The following is a 13,279-nucleotide window of genomic DNA, read 5'->3' as shown; positions in this document are numbered from 1 at the left end:
ATTCGTAACCACTACGCTAGCAGAGCTCCTTTGTTATGTTGTTAAGCACCATCAAATCGGTTCCAATTCATAGCGACCTTGCATAGCGTTTCCAAGGAGTAGGTTTGAACTGACCTTTCAGTTAACAGTCCACTGCTTATCCTCCAGCGCCATATCAGGACTCCGAATTGTACATTGTTGTTGTTGTTAAGTGCCGTCGAGTCGGATCTGACCCATAGCGACTCTATACAGGGTTTCCGAGGAGCGACTGGTGAGCTTGAACTGCCGACCTTGTAGTTCAAATGGCTTCGCAGTCTGGCGCATTAACCCACAGCGCCACACCAGGACTCCAAATTGTACATTAGAAGGGGTGAAATTTACTGTATGTAAATTATATCTGAATTAAAAAAAAAACATTATCACAAGCTGTGTCGCTCTGTATTGGAAGACTTCCCATTCTAAATTCTAACCAGCCTATTCTGCATTATAGTCTATGCATTTAAGTTTTGCAAAGACTTTCATTGGGGGAAAAAAATTAAACAAATGTTAGATTACTAATGCAAACAAAGGGGAAAAAAAGTTTTGAATAATGACTGATATAGTCTAGTTGCCTCATTTGACAGATGAGGAATTGAGGTCTGGCAAAGTTCTCCCAAGGTCTCAGAACTAGTTAGTGACAGAGAAATGTGCTTGTTTTTCTAGACATAGTTAACAATGATCAAACTACCATGGGAAATTTTATTCTCCAATTATTCTTGGGCAATACTGACTGTCAAAATTGTATTGTCTAATGAAAAAGACATGGGGTGAAACACTATGCAAAAACCCCAAGTTACTGCTTTCCAAATGTCACGTTGAGAAATGGGCCAAATGCTGCTGGCTTCTGACAATTATACAATTACAAGAAAATGGAATCTGACTTCAGTAGTCAGACGGACATTACTGCATGCTTACTGCCTGTCAAAAACGACAGCCACCACTTCTACCCTCATGCACTGTATTCAGTAATGGTGGAGTAGCACAAAGCAAGACAACCCAGGCCATGGCTTTTTGTGTTGTTGTGTTATTGGAGGGGTCATTCAAATTTTCACTTATTTATTTAACCAAAAATGACATGCCAGGTACTTCCCTGGGCCCTACAATTCGATGTTGACCTAAGAATGATAATAAAAATTCAAATCACACCCACTGTCATCTAGTTGATTCTGATTCATAGTGACTGGACTTACGCTTTTCCAGATTGTGAATCTTTATGGGAACAGACAGTCTCATCTTTCTCCTGTGGAGCAGCTGGTAGGTTTGAACTGTTGGCCTGCAGTTGGCAGCCCAAAACTTAAGCCATAGTGCCACCAGGGCTCCTTAGGAATTATGCTATAGTAGTATCTAAATGGAGTCCTGGTGTAGCGCTGTTGGATATGCACCGGACCACAAACTTGGTTTGAACCTCAAGGCTGATGGTTCAAACTCACCTACCACTCCTTGGAAACCCTACATGCGGTCGCTATGAGTTGGAACCGACTGGACTGCACTTAACAACAACAATTGTATCTAAATGGGTTCTGGTGTAGCACTGTAGGGTAAGCACTGGACTGTGAAGCACAAGATTGACAGTTCAAACCTACAGGTTGCTCTCAGAAACCCTGCAGGGTCTCTGTGAGTTGGAACTCGCTCTTCGACACACAACAACAACCAAAGGGGGTGGCAGTGGTTCAATGACCTCATTCTCACGTTCTACCCACATTCCATTCCCTCCAATTCACTAGGAGGACAGCCACTGCATGTTTGCCAGTGGAAGCCTGTGTGTTGCTCTGATGCTGGGTAGGCTTCAGAGGAATTCCAGACCAACACAAACTAGGAAGAAAGGCCTGATGATCTGCTTCTGAAGATCAGTCAATGAAAATCCAATTTCTAACCCAAGGCACAAGACTAGGTAGCTTGTCCTTCAGTTCTGCAAGGGTCACCATGAGTTGGGGACAGACTTGAAGACAGCTAACAACAATATCTAGTAGCAGCATCTAGAAATTATTTAATGTTGTCTGAATTGAATGAACAGATACCAAAGAAAATCCAGTCAGAGCTAAGCCAGTAAATAGATGTGTGCATCATCACTGCATAATGTCTAAAAACGGCTAAGGGATGAATGTCATAATATAAAGAGGACAGATTTTCCTGATGGTATCACTGTGTTCTAATTCTAGTTCTACATGGTCTTCAGCAAGTAATTTAAAAACTCTCAAAGTTTTACATTTCTTCAAACATAAAATACTTTTTTTGAGAGCAGTTAGTGGAAAATATAAGGTGCTCAGCACAGTTGAGGAATCCTGGTGTGGAGCTGTGGGTTAATGAGCTGGACTGCAGGGTTGGTTTGAACCATAAGGTCAATGGTTCAAGCTCAACTGCTGCTCCCTGGAAACCCTATACAGGGTCGCTATGAGTCAGAACTTATTCGATGGCACTTAACAACAACAACAACAACAAGCACAGCTGCAATGTTGGTGACACTGTAGGATAAGCACTGGACTGCTAACCACAAGATCAATAGTTCAAACCCACCAAGACGTTCTGAGGGGGAAAAAAAAAATCAGGCTTTCTGTTCCTGTGAAGATTTACAGTCTCAGAAACTCTCTACAGGGTCATTATGAGTTGGGACCTACTTGACAGCACCTAACAATAACAACAAACACAGTTTTTGGCATATAAGTGCCCAATAATTAGAAATTAATTATTAGTTAATTTCCACGAAATTAATTATTAGTTAATTTCCACCATAATATTGGGTCTAAACATTTCTGAGAAAAAAACTACAAGACCCAGAAATAGGCATAATGCACATAAACACAAAACTTTGGATTCTGTGGACCAAATTAAGAACAAGTTTGTCTACTCCTTTAAAGATTTACAATCTTGGAAACCCCATAGAGCATTTCTACTATTTCCTATGAGGTCACTATGAGTTGGAACTGACTAAACAGAATGGGTGAAGCAGACATATGAATGTGTTTAATTTGGGCCCCTAAAAAAGGTTAGGAACCACTATTCGAGACACTGCGTGCCCATGGACAAATATGAATTTAAAACACCCAATTTTGTGGCTTTCTTAATAAACAATGGCAAATTGATTATACATTTCTTTGACCAGTGTTAAAGAAGTAGAAATAGTCTTTTTTCCTTCCTGAGATTCTCTGGCTCTAAGCAAGTAACTATTTCTTATAATTTCTTGCTCTCTTTTCCCATAAAATTTAAATCATATAGACATTCCACATTAAAAAAGAGTGATAATTTATGGTCCCATAGCGTAGAGAATTTTGAGGAGACAATGAAATGCCAAAATGCTGCACATTATTCCAGAATGGGAAACAATTCTTCCTGTCTAGCAGTAATTATTTTCTGTAACACTACGTTGGGAGAATGTTAATGGTAGAGCATAAAATCACTCTTAAAACAGGGCACTTCTACAGGGCTTTATTTGTTCTTTCCTAATTTGGAAAGACAGCATTTATACACATAAAATAGCAGGTTTCACTATCCTATCATTTAGGTGGTTAAGTCAGATTTCAGAAAGACTATATTGGGCCATTAAATATCTGCCAAATGTGTAAAAGAAAAGTTCCGGTTCAAACCATGATACAGTGTGTCACTATCAATATAAGCAAAGTGACCAGGAAGTTCCACTACTAACAAAGTGCCAAGAAAGGTCCTAGTGCCTACTGAAGGGGGAAGATTGTTTACTTTATTTCAGATTCACAACCACTTAGTCATTTTCCCAGATGGTATCATAAAACTGCAATCATGACTTAAATAATCTAGTTATTTTGGCACGTCATTCTATTATTATGCCCCCATCAACATCTGGGTTGTTAATTTGTACAAGGCAATTTCAGCTGACAAGAGAACTGGAAAGGTCTAGCTAGGTTTGTGGAACTAATCTGCATATGAAAAAAAAGATTTTTTTTTATTTATTAAAGAGCAGTATGGATACAAAGGAGTTCTGGTAGCATAGTGGTTATGAGTTGGGCTGCTAACCTTAAGGTCAGCAGTTCGAAACTACCATCTGTTCCATGGGCGAAAGATGAGGCTGTCTGCTCCCATAAAGATTTACAGCCTTGGAAACTCTGTACAGGGTCGCTATGGGTCAGAACTGACTCCACGACACATAACCACCACCACCCACCACAGAAGAATACAAAGATTTTTCACCTGTGCTCATAGCACTAAAACAGTTGTTGTTGTTAAGTGCCATCGAGTCGGTTCCGACCCATAGCGACCCTGTATAGGGTTTCTGAGGAGCAGCTGGTGAGCTTGAACGGCCGATCTTGCAGTTCAAACGACTTTGCAGTCTGGCACATTAACCCACAGCACCACACCAGGACTAAAACAGTTCAATTTAAATTGATAACTACAAATTTACATCTCTAGGCTCCCATACAAGAGGGATAAAATTTTAATGCTTTTAGATTTAGATCGGAGTCCTAGAGTAGTGCTGTAGCATAAGCACTGGATCATAGGTCTATTTGAATCACAAAGTCAACGGCTTAAACCCACCAGGCGATCCTCAGAAACCCTACACAGGGATACTATGAGCTGGAACAGACATGACAACACTTAGGCACCACAGGCGTTTCAATGCTGTGACCTGTCAGAAGCAGAGCCAGATCTTCTTCCAAGGGGACCTTTCTCCTATGGGGTTGAGCACTTAAATGATTGTGCCACCCAGGGACACCTTTGTACTACTGACCAGAAAATAGTTTTCCTTTATCACATTTGTGCTATCTTATTACATTCCAGCAGTTTTATTTTTAGTTATTAAAAAAATCCCTGGCATCTTAAAATTTCAAATCATGTGAAAACATACTGCAAAGATCAGAGTATTGAACTGGGGTTGGGATGACTCCACAGACATCCCTTGAGTCATCAGGTGGGCTTGGGTCTAGCTACGTTCACAGCAGTAACATAGCAGCATGCTCTTGCACAGGTGAGGTTGCAAGTTCTGGATCCTAAAACCCTCAATAAATCTCTTTTTCAACAGGAGCTTCTCCAGTTAAGGTTTGGTTCTGGACCCAGAGCTGCGGAAGTTAAGATTCAGTTGTGCACATGCCCTTTGGCGTGCTTATATCAGCTACTGGACTTTTGGTGTGGCACTGTAGGATCAGCAAGGAACTGCGAGCCACAAAGCTGGTAGTTCAAACCCATCAGCAGCTCCTTGGAAACCCTATACAGGGTCAGTAGGAGTCAGAACCGACTCAATGGCACTCAACAACAACATACCACCTACTGGGCCCCATTCCTCACCATGTTCAGCTTCAGTCCTACAGGGTTAGATATCTTTTTGAAGTGTTTTTTATTTTTCCATATAAAAGAGATACAATGTGGTATGATTCCTTTTTAGGGGGACTTATTAGAACAGTCTAGCGACAAGGCAAAAAAATCTAAAAACATCTAAATACATTCCGTGTATCACTATCTATTTGCACACACTCTTGTATTAATATTATTTTCCTCTTCTAAAGTTTGAATTTATATCTTTGAAAGCTTCTATAGGAATCATAATGGATCAGTGGTTAAAGTGCTCAGCTGTTTAGTGAAGACCAGTCGTTTGAACTCATCAGCCTCTCCTTGGGAGGAAGATGTGATAGTCTGCTTCTATAAAGACTTGCAGTCTTGGAAACCTATTGATGCAGGTCACTCTGTCCTACAGGGTAGCTATGAGTTGGAAAAGACTCCATGGAAGTGGGTTTAATTTGGTTTCGGTAATGTGTCTATATGCAAGGTTAACTGTAATTTTTTCTTTCCTTTTCTATCCTACTTGCTCACCACATTAATTGGTAGCCAGTATTCAATTTTCTAATATAGTCTCATTGACTATCATCACTATCACAGATCATTCCACCTGGCACCATTTTTATGACCGATGAATCCATAGTTCCATCATGCCAATAATTTCCTTAAAAAAATTAACTATCACAGGATGAATGTAAAGCTAATGGTTCTCCCATTTTAAACTATCACACAATTCACAATAAAACATTAAAAAAAATTAACTATCACATTGTGTCCAAATGTGGATGTGTCCCAATAAAAAGTCATTAATTATTGTCATCCTAGAATAACTGCAGGAGAAATTTGGTTTCCTGCTCCCAAAAAGAGATACAGTCTTGGAAACCCAATCCACAGTCGCTATGAGTTGTAACCAACTCGAAGGCACTTAACAACAGAATAACTAAGTATCACTTCGGTAAAGATTTTCTAGTTTATAGCTTTAGACATAGGTCTAGTGCTAGCTCAGTACTGGATCCTTTTCACACCATCTTTTGTGCTGCGCTGCGGATACTGTTATGGATAGACTTGTGTCCCCCCAAATATGTGTTGTAAACCTTAATTCGTGTACTTGTGGATAGAACATTTTGGAATAGTGTTTTGTTATGTTGAGAAGTCATATCTGTGTAGGGTATGTTTTAAGTCAGTTGCTTTTGAGATACAAAAGGAACAGATTGAGCACAGAAGTAAGGAAACACAGATGGGGAAATACAGATTTCATGCCACATGATGACTGTCAAGGAGCTAAGGAACAGCAGCTGAAAAGAGACATAGATTTTTGGCCCCCTGAGTAGACAGCAAGATGAAGTCTCTTAGAGCTGGTCTCCTAGTTTCCCAAACTGGAAGAAAATGTATTTTGGTTCACTAAAATCACCCACTTGTCTTGTTGCTGTAACCACAACACTGGATAACTAAGAATTATATGGAAATTTCCACCATTTCTCCTGTCTCCCAGGTGTCAATCTTGCCCTAGAAGTTACACTATATTTGACATGATACTAAAATTTAAAATCTGGTCAAACAGAGGTTTTTCTTGGGACAAATCGAGATTAACCTACCTGTAGAATTAGTGCAGCCTATACTGGACCAGGAGGACTGTCATTACCATCTGCATATGTCCCTGTAGAGTAATTCTGCAGGCAGAAGCTTGCGCCTCTGCCTGTCTTGGTCCTGTCTGTACAGATTTGTCTCTGTATCCTTGAGATAAAATCAGCCTCTCTGACTTACTGAAGTTGTATCTGTATGTGATTGTTTTATCAATCCCAGTCTACCAGACAGTAACTTCAGATTTTTTGCGTATCTTATATACAACACACCTGGGTGATATTTTGTCTAATCTAACCTGCTAAAAGTTATATTCTGTCTTGGTTTGGGATCCTTAGCACAACTCTGTCCACACCAATAAATACGCCTGGTGGTGAGAAGTTATAGGAAATGAATGACTTCCAAGATGATTAAGTTTCTGAATTGTAAGTGAGAATGGGACGCTTATTGATAAAAGGGGTTTTATTTGGTGAAAAGAGAGATTATAAACCATTTTCAAACACCTAATTGCATCCCAGGAGGCTGAAAACAGAGTCAGTGGAGAACTTCTGGAACATCTCCTGGGATTGTATCAGCTTGACCTAGCAGTTGTTTTTCATCTTTCCTTTCCAAACCACCTTTGTTAAGGATTAATGACCTTCCCTCAGCCCATTAATTCAGACTGTCATTAATCTCCAGGAAATACCTTGTCAGTACTACTGAAAGGATATATAAGCAATGCCCTGTTTTATGTTAAAACTGGTTAATGTTATAGTCTTTTAACTACTCTGTGCTCTTTTGCCTCAGAATTAACATTTTAATCACAGTCTTAGTTGTAAACGATGAAATCGTAAATTATGAATTGTAATTGATCAAAATGCTTTCCTGGATGGTAAGCTGAATTTCAAGAACATGTGTCAAAAAAGATGTTACTAGTCTAAATATCTGGTGTAAGTTTGTAGGATAAGCACTGGACTGCTAACAGTAAGGTCAGTAACTCAAACTCACCCAGTTGCTCTCAGAAACCCTATACAGGGTCAGTACGAGTCAGAACCGACTCAATGGCACACAACAACACCTGAATTCCAATGACGTGCATGTATTTTATGTTGTTGTTGAAGTGCCATCTAGTCAGTTCTGACTTATATTGACCCTGTATAGGATATCTAAGGAGCAGTTGGTGGGTTTGAACTGCCAACCTTGCAGTTAGCAGTCCAGTGCCACACGAGGACTCTGTGTTTTATGTAGTATCCCCAAATTAATGGTTAAGTTAGAAAAAAATTCAATTTTAAACTCTGGTGGAGAACTCATTATTTATTAAATCAAATTTCCAAACAGGCTAGACAAATCTATCTAGGCATCAATATTTGTGTGATCTTAGATGAATGCTGGGAGCCCTGGTTGTGATGCTGTGGGTTAATGAACCAGACTGCAAACCTGTTTGAACTACACGGTTGGTGGTTCAATGCCATCGATGGCTCCTCGGAAACCCTATACAGGGTCGCTATGGATTGGAACTCACTCGACAGCACTTAACAACAGCAACAACAGAGGAATGCTTATGACAACATTATTATACTTGTGAACACTCTCCCCAAGACAAGGCAAAAAGAATAGGTATAGCTAACTAAAACAGAAGAAACAATTCGTAAATTTAAACTTCCCACAATCACAAGTCATATTATGATGAGAAAGTTAGATAAAGGTGTCTGTTACAAAAGTGGATTCCTGATGTGTTACTGTAGGATCAGCACTGGACTGTTAACATCAAGGTCTGCAGTTCAAACCCGTCAGCTGCTTCTTGGAAACCCTATACAGAATTACTATGAGTTGGAACTGACTCTATGGCACTTAACAACAACAAATTACAATAGAGGGTCTAGCATGAAAGCATAGGTGAGGTTTTAACTGTTACACCGGGGAGTAACTATTGTTGCTGATGTGTGCCATCTAATTGATTCTGATTCATAGCCTCTATATAAGGAGCTCTGGTAACATAGTGGTTACAAATTGGGCTGCTATCCTCAGGGTCAGCAGTTCTAAACTACCAGGTGCTCCACAGGAGAAAGATGAGGCATTCTGCTCCCGTAAAAAGATTTACAGCCACGGAAACCCTGTACAGGGTCGCTATGAGTTAGAACCAACTCCATGGCACATAACAACAACAATATGACAGAGTAGAACTGCCCCACAGTGTTTCTTGGGCTATAATCTTTATGAGAGTATTTAAGTCTTTTCTCCCACAAGGGGCTTGTGTGTTTAAACTGAATCTTTTAATTAGCAAGAAGTGCTCAAATGAAAGGGAAGAAAGGCAATGGCTGGATATTGAACCAACTCCCGGTGTGGGGCTGTAGGATCAGCACTGGACTGAACCACAAGGTTGGCAGTTCAGACTCAGCAGCTGTTCCTCTGAAACCCTATACAGGGTCACTATGAGTCAGAGTCAACTCAACAGCAATTAACAACAAGCTGTACATGGTCTTGAGGTAAGAGAAAGTAACCAAGGTGACTGCTTCCATCCCCACTTTGCTGAGCTTGTTTGACCTTGAGAGTTAGCAACCAGAGAGCATTGGTGCAAATCACCAAAGCAACAGGGCCAAATTCATTGCCAAGCTTACAAAATGGGAAGAGCCCCTGAACTCTTTTAGATTCCTGGGCACACAAAGCAGGCCTTGGACACCCAGCTCTGCACTGGGTTTCTCTCTGCCTTAGTCATTGTCCTCTGGGTCTTGAGAACACAGGCCTGTGCTCCAAGCCATTGTTCTTTAAACAAAATAGTGAGCTGCTAATAGTTTTGTTAAAAACTCTATAAAATGGTAACCACATTGCTACATCTCTCTGAGCAGCTCAAAAAAATGTGGTTCTTGTTTAAAAAAAAAAGAAAGAAACTCAGAGTTCTTGGATAAATAAAGACAACTGATGCAGTTAATGGGCTCTGTGTGACCACAGCGATGTCATCTTTTTCTTGCTTTGGGCAGCGGTGGGGGGTGAGGGGGAGAGGGACATCCCACAAAGGAGTCACCAGTCAGTCTATCGAGATGCTTTGCTTGAGCAAGCTTCTACTCGCTTCCTACTTGGCAACATGGAGTGACTCCACCGGGGGCAAGCAGAGGGTGTTGGATTTTGGAGGGCAACCTGCATTATAAGGCGCTTGCTTTCTCCTCCCTCCTGCTGTTCAATCCAAACATACAGACAGCAGCTGTACTCATTTCAGAAAATGACAAGCCACTCTTCTCAGAGCAAGACTAGGAGCCCCAACTTGGTGATGTGGCCTCACGGCCTACAAGCCAATGAGGGGTGCAAGTAGATGCTTCTGCTGGCAGAGATCTCTGTAACTATGCATCTGATTAAATAAACTATTGGGAACCTTGGAAGAGCTGTGCTCAAGGTTCTTATTTACAGGGGTTGATGCACTGTTTGCTAATGATGCCTCCAACACGTATGGCACAAAGACCTGTTCCTTTAGGATTGTTGCTGTTGTTAAGTGCCACTGAATCAGTGTCAACTCATAGTGACCCTGTATAGGGTTTCTGAGGAATGGCTGGTGAATTTGAACCACTACCCTTGTGGTCCAGTGATTTAACCCATAGTTAGGGTGGAACAGATGTTGTTGTTGTTGCTAAGTGCCATCGAGTCGGTTTTAACCCACAGCAACTCTGAACAGGGTTTCTGAGGCTGTAAATCTTTATGGGAGCAGAAAGCCTCATCTTTGTCCTGCGGAGCTGCTGGTAGTTTCGAACTGCTGACCTTGTGGTTTGCAGCCCGATTCATAACCACTACGCTACCAGCGCTCCTTAGGGTAGAAAAGATAGAGCCATCTTAATGCAATAAATTTGGCACATGAACAAACATGCTCATTGCTAGGTGTGGTGTAGTGAGTTATCTAATGTCTCTACTAGTCATATTCTGTAACTTCCACCAAGCCAGGTTTCTGGCCTTCTGGGTATCGGTAAGAGAGGGTGGGAGAAGATACTGATGGGATGACATGATTCAGCTGTGCATATTAGCAGAGTTCATTGTAATTGTAAAAAACTTGGAACTCTTGAAGGGGTATAAAATGAACCATCTCAGAAGCAGGAGAGGGGAATCTCATTACCATCAAAGAAGAGCCAGGAGTGGAGTGACTCCTTTGGACCCTACAATCCCTGCACAGCGACAGAAAGCTACGACACGAGAGGAGTGACAGAGGAGCAACAGCGGCAGATCCAAGAGCCAGATCACAAGACAAAGCAATGGGCTTGTCAGCCCACAGAGCAAGTCAAGTTGAGTGACTTTGGACAGGGAACTTGCTTGTAGAGTAGGGTGTCTCCAGGCACTTAATGGGATGATCTGTGTTGCTAGTCCTGAGAACCTTCAGGCTGAGGTTTATGGTGGAATGCCCTATGGGCATTTATCAGTAGCTGATGGGAATGACTATGCCTTGATCATTCGGATCCTGTATTGTAACCTGCTAACCTCCCCAATAAACCCAGAACTGTGAGTATTAGCTCTGAGTTCTGTGTGGCTATTGCAATGGATAGTCGAACCCAGATGAGTAGTAAGCATTCTGGGAGGATGTTTTGGTGCCATATTTTTGCACAAGGCCAGGCAGGTCAAAGGTAAATATTTTCTTGTTTGAATTCTCAAGGGGCATTTTGTACTAGCCATTGGAAATGACTATCCATGTGGCACCTCCGCACCTTACCTTTGATTATTTACTTCTCATACCTCCTTTCCTGTTCCACTCTCAGAATGGTTGCTGTTACTTGCTCAGAGAATTCTTGTGACTTCCTTACAGAAAACCCGATTCAGGATTTGAGGCGCAAACTCCAACAGCTCATAGGTTTTCATTTATTGAGAGTGGCTCACACTGCCATTCCCACTTCTCTTGCTGCCATTCTGAGCTGCTGCATTCTTCATGGTCTGAGTTAACAACTCTGAGTTAACACTACCAGTTGCTGTCAATTTCATTCTGACTCATGGTGACCCCGTGTAGGTCAGAGTGGAACTGAACTCCATAGGGATTTCTTTTTAAGTTTATTTTATTTATTGTAATTGTTGAGACTGTACACAGCTGAACACACCCCAATTCAATTTCTGCATGTACAATTCAGTGACATTGATGACATTTTTCAAGTTGTCCTTTTTCTGACTTGTTCCTCCCCATAACCATAAACTCGCTGTCCCCTAAGTCTCCAGTTGCCATTGTCCATTTGATCCTGTATCAATAGCTTTTAAAAAAGCACAGTGCTCAAGGCAGATACTCTATTAGTTAAGCTAAACTCTTGTTAGGTTTTAAGACGCCTTGGGTAATATTTTTGGTTTAAAGTTTAAAGAATATCTCAGGGCAATAGTTTGGGGGATTCATTTAGTCTCCATAGCTCTAGAATGCCTGAATTTCATTAAGGTTTTCAATGGCTAATTTTTTCAGAAGCAGACCACCAGGGTTTTCTTTCGAGGTGCCTTTGCATGGACTTGAACCTCCAATCTTTGGGTTAGCAGCTGAGCACTGCTAACTGTTTGCACCATGCAGGAACTTCCTGGTCTGAGTCATTGTTAAAGTGCTGTCAAGTTGGTTTCGACACATAGGTTGCTGAGGAACAGCTGGTGGGTTTGAACTGCTGATTTTGTGGTTTGAAGTCCAGTGCTGATCCTATAGCATCGCACCAGGAGTCCTGGTCTGAGTAGGGTCCTCTAAAAGAGCCACGTATATGGTAATACTTCAAATCACCAGTTAGTTCCCTTTTAAAGACTTGTGGCCTAAGATCACAGGGTGTAGAAGAATGTACAAAAGCTGGGAAGGTATTTTACTGAGTCGAGATCCATGTACCCACAATCAGATGGTCTGGTTCATTTTTACAGAACTCAGCATCCTAAGACTCAGCCACGCACATTCTCCCCCTCCACTGTGTGGCTATGGCCAGAGTGGCATTACGCTGCTTTTCCCTTTGAACTGCCTTTGCCAATTTGCTCCACCCTGGCAAGGCTTGGAAGTAGAGGTAAAGGCTATTTTTGATGAGAGGGCTTAGCAACATTCCCTAAACAAAAACTCTGTCTTCTACAGATTCAAAGTATGACAGAACACTCTAAACATAGTATAGCCCCCGATCCCAGTGAAGTTGGCTTTTTGCAAGCTGTCATCTTTGAAATAAGGAGCTGAGAAAGCCACAGGAATAAGTATTCTTGAATCCATTCAATCACTGAATAAAAGACTGTGGGGATACAGAATGGAATCAGCACTATCCTTGTCCTTAAGGGATTATCCATTTAGTAGAGGAAGCAGGAAGAACATAAAAACTGTGAAACAGTGTGGAATCTGGAAAGTGTCAATATGACTCAAAGATAAAAGAGAACTCATACCTGTGGAGAAGGAGAAATCCTATTTACATCAAGGATCCTATTTTTTCTGTGAACATCTTTGATTAAGTGAAGACTAAACTTACTTCCACTTCTCTTTCCTTATCTTCTTCCTTTCCAAACACCT

The sequence above is a fragment of the Chrysochloris asiatica genome, unplaced genomic scaffold, assembly GCF_000296735.1.
Source record: "Chrysochloris asiatica unplaced genomic scaffold, ChrAsi1.0 scaffold00120, whole genome shotgun sequence".
In the NCBI taxonomy this organism is placed as follows: domain Eukaryota; kingdom Metazoa; phylum Chordata; class Mammalia; order Afrosoricida; family Chrysochloridae; genus Chrysochloris; species Chrysochloris asiatica.
Note: the sequence above shows the minus strand (reverse complement) of the source record.